Genomic DNA, 4,594 nt, shown 5'->3' with positions numbered 1-4,594 from the left:
AATTAATTAACTAGTCATTGTGGTTGAGTTCAATATGCTTCATAAACAGATGAATATCTTGAAACAATCAATACATGGAGGCAACACACCAGAGAATATCATGTTCTCTGTGCTACTCAGAAAAGGTTTTGTCAATAAGGAGCACTTCGAAGTGACTTAACTTTATTTCCTGGAGAGACTCTAACTCGAACCTTAATTATAATCACTACAGGCCCTAAAACAAAACTGGGTCAAACACACTAGAGGGCTTTTACTTTGAAACGAGGCCCTTTAGTTGGGAACAGCCACAGGAGGTGGCGGTGTTCGGCCGACCGATGGTGTAACTCACTCAGCGTTTACAGGTTCTGCTGTTGAAGTCCAACCAAAACCTAAGTCTTTACTCTTAAATGTAATGTTATCCTGTGTGGGCCAGCTTTTTCTCCAAATGAAGTGACTATAACCATATTTCATTCCCCACCATATGAGCTACAGAAGTATATACACACTTACTCTCGTCCTACTCTAACAGTGTATAGTAAGCGGGACAGTGAGGGTGGTGTAACGTCTGGTGAGTTCTAAGTTTTGTCTGACTCAAAGTATCCCCAAATCTCCGCTTGGCTGCCGCTTGCGACCGCTACTTCAAGCAAACGGGGGGGGCGCGCGCACACACACACACGCACACGCACACACGCACAGACGCACACGCACACACACACACACACACACACACACACACACACACACAGTCATTACAAAAGAAACCTGTAGGCCCAGAGCAGCAGCCTTCACAGAGCAGAAACTCTGCTTTGTCTCCCTCCCTTGACTCCACTCTCTCCTCTCCTCCGGTCTGTCCTCCCAGCCAAGCCAATCCTCTGGCAGTGAGCAGCCTATTATACAAAGCAAATAAGCCATGGCTATAGGCTCCAACTGCTTCTCAGAAAGGGAGAGCGAGGTAGGCAAGGAGAGTGTGCGCGAGAGAGCAAGAGCCCGTAAACCCCAGTGACTCTAAAAGCTTTGCCAATCTCAAAGAATGCCTTGTGGATATTAAGTGTTGGATGACTCAAAACTTTCTCTGTAGCTATATAAAAATCCCAGGTCTGTGTTGTTGTTGGCCCCCGCCAACATCAGTGAGGGGAAAGAAAGAGAAGGAGGACGAGAGGAAGGCGTTCTGTACAAAGGGCTCGCAAATGCAACAACAGCAAAATTTAAATCTTCAAGCTCATAAGCTCCTTTTGACAGTCGTTTGCCTACTGCCGCGGTAATGTCTTTGTCATAAAGTTCAAGCGTGCAGCGAAAACCAAGCAAGAACAAACAGTTATTGAACAGCAACCCCAAATAACCTCTCCCCCAGACAATACAAAGCCAGCATCCGACGCGCTCCAAAACCACAACCTCCACAGTCCAGAACATGTGGAGTCTGCTGGAGCGTTTCTCCACCTAAAAGTGCACCACACTGTGAACGCCATAAATTGTTGCTGGTATTAATATTGTTAACCAAGCCCCAGACCTTCCCTGGCTCTCCCTCACACACCCTCAGGCAACGCAGCTAAGGTCACAAAGAGAGGAGACAAATAAATTAAAAAAAAAAAAAAGGCGGTATAAAAATTAGAACAAATACATGGCATGCAAACAATGTCTACTTCTCCATGACAACAATGAAAATGTTTACACTCCCGAGAAGGCAGCTCCTTCTTATTGGCCGGGATCTGGTTTCTATGGCGATGGAGCCGGCATCGTTGTGTTTGGGCATCGTGAGCTGTGTGAGTGTGTTGACGTTATGTACAATACAGGAATGTGTACACATATGGATGTGATTACACAAACACACACACACACACACACACACACACACACACACACACACACACACACACACACACACACACACACACATAGATGCAGCAGGAATATCGTGTCTTCAAATTGGATGTTTGACCAATGGCATGCCTTTAAAGCGGCACTGCGTGCTTTGATTGGCCGCTTTCCTTTAACTAATCGGAAAGCTTTTTTCCACAACTGGGATGTGATTTAATAATATATTGGCTAGATGGGTTGAATGCCATTACTTAAGTTTGTCTTCTTCAGCGTCGTCTTCTCTCAAATCTCTTTAAAATGCATCTACTCACATGAGAAAAATATGTGAAAAGAGCTGGAAGTAATACAAGGTTTGTCATATTTCTTTCAGTCAACTAAGCAACAACAATAAAAAAAAATCAAATACACATCCAGTGAGACACACACAAACACACACACACCCACACACACACACACACACACACACACACACACACACACACACACACACACATTTAATCCATGTGCAGCTCTCACAGAGCAGTGAAACGGGAAGTAGCCTTCGGCAAGCCCCTGTAATGAGGGAACACCAGTAAGTGCCAGGGGAAAAAAGAAGCCGATGGAAAGAAAGATGGATGGAGAGAGCCGAGGAAAGAATCAGCGATGGAGAAAAATCCAAACAATAGGAAACAAAGAAGAAGGGAGCCTCAAAACACAACCCTGTTGAGAGATGGACAGATAGAGGCTGAGGCGTGTGGAAAGTGGCAGAGAGAAAAAAAATGAGAGAGGGAGTTAAGTGAAATCACTTCATATTGAATAACTTTACAACTATTAGTTGTGAACTATTTTTATTGCACTGTTTTTAAGGCCCTCGTGCCCAGTTCTACCTCAGAGGCTGGGAGTGAAAGCTGCCTTGTGGCACATTAAAAGAGCTGATGTGCGTCTCATTTGGCAAATATAAGGATATCTTAAGGTGTTATAAAACCCATCAAAACCAAAATGTACTAATTGACTAAAATGAATGGAAACCCGTGGCTGCCTGGAAGGAAGACAGACAAAATCCAAAATGGTGGTCTACGGTCTTCTGTCAGACCCTTACAATGAAATGTCATAGACTTGCTGTGTCACCTTTTGTTGCACTAGTTTGCAGCCCACGCTTCTGCCCTGTACTGTTTGGTGGAAAAAGAGGCATCTGACGATTCTACTGGCAGATTAACTTGACTTTCACCTTTCAGAGCAAGTGTATCCGTTCTTTTGTCCATCGTGTATATGTCATATAACGTCCGGTTTTTGTAATAAAAAGGTCAGAGGTCAATGCAGCTTGTTTCAAGGTTCCACAATTAGGTCAATGTTATGACATGTGAGGCAGCTCCATCACTGACTGGAGAGGGAGAAATATGCTTTAATATGTTTCCAAAAAAAAATCTTAGATTTTGTATTACAACCTGACAGATTTAAAATATAACTCTAATGGTTCCTCTGACCTCTGCAATCTGCCAATTTTCAAATTGCACTGTCTGGACAAGACTGCGGAATTAAATACTCCTTAAAACACATTTATATATAATTTAGGCCTGTGCTCACTGCAAGGCAAACTGTAGAATAATAAGTCCACATCACCAACGTGGACCAGAAGGCAAAACAACACAACCAGCTGTTTGAGAGGCACATATTTCACTTCAACACAAAAGAAGCCGCTGGCAATTAGGAGACCAGTCAAAACCCAAAGATCAATAAGATCTGTGTGCATGAAACATTGCTGCCCAGCAAAGAAAGTGGAGACTATAATGTGGGGAGAGAGCAGAGGAACCATAATGCCTGGTTTCAGACATACTCTCGACAACAATCAATGTGATGCACTGTTGGAGAAGTTAGACTGCACACTACCAAAATGTGGATTTTACCGTGCTATAGCCTCAAGGGGTGCTTGGCCGAGGCCAGTGACCAAATAATGTAAATTAGAAACCTGAAGATTTTCATAAAAGTATGTCTCATTTTGTGATACTGTTTATTGTCAGCATTTTCTTTTGTAATATCCATTCCATATACTTGTGTTTGGGCGGCACGGTGGCGCGGCGGTTAGTACCATCGGCTTAAAGGAAGAAGACTCTCCCTGGGCTCAGTGGGTTTTCTCTGAAAGTTTTCTCTAAGTTAATTGGTGATTCTACATTGGTCGTAGGTATGAATTTGAGTTTGAATGGTGGTCTGTCTTTATATGTTGACTTTGTGATGGGCAACCGATCTGTCCTTGGTGTACATGTACAGGATTAAGTGGGTATAGATAATGGATGGATGGATGGATGGATGGATGGATATTTGCGTTCAACAGGTATTTCTTGTCACTGACCGCCATTTCGGCGCTGTATTCAAATTTACTCTCTAAAGACGATGGGGCTCATAAAATGATGCATGCATGCAATCCAGCAAAATCTTTTCTCATAAGCCTTACTGACGACTTTACACTTTATCAGAAGTGGGGTGGCTTTTACTTTGTAACAGCTGCAATGTGTTTGTCATGTTAGCATCTCCCACGAGTGTTCTTTAAAAGCCCATTTACAAAAAAAGTTGTATTATAAAAACGCAGTTGCTGTTCCCACAGTAAACAGGGCTGTCACAGCAACAACCAAGCCTAAGCACAAACTAGGGCGGGATACGTTTTGTTCCAAAAAAGCATCTCTATCCTCAAAGACTTGGGTAAAAAAAAAAAGGGAATCTGCAACACGAAAAAGGAATAAAAGAGCCAAAGGAGGATAGGGTAGAGTAAGAGATCAGAAGATGTAGTACAGAAGGTGAGGCTCATCAGGAAACAGAGGAGCATGGG

This window comes from Embiotoca jacksoni, unplaced genomic scaffold (genome assembly GCF_022577435.1).
Source record: "Embiotoca jacksoni isolate LCO1_2020_lvr unplaced genomic scaffold, fEmbJac1.0.p SCAF_20, whole genome shotgun sequence".
Taxonomy (NCBI): domain Eukaryota; kingdom Metazoa; phylum Chordata; class Actinopteri; family Embiotocidae; genus Embiotoca; species Embiotoca jacksoni.
This window is presented reverse-complemented; position numbering follows the sequence as displayed.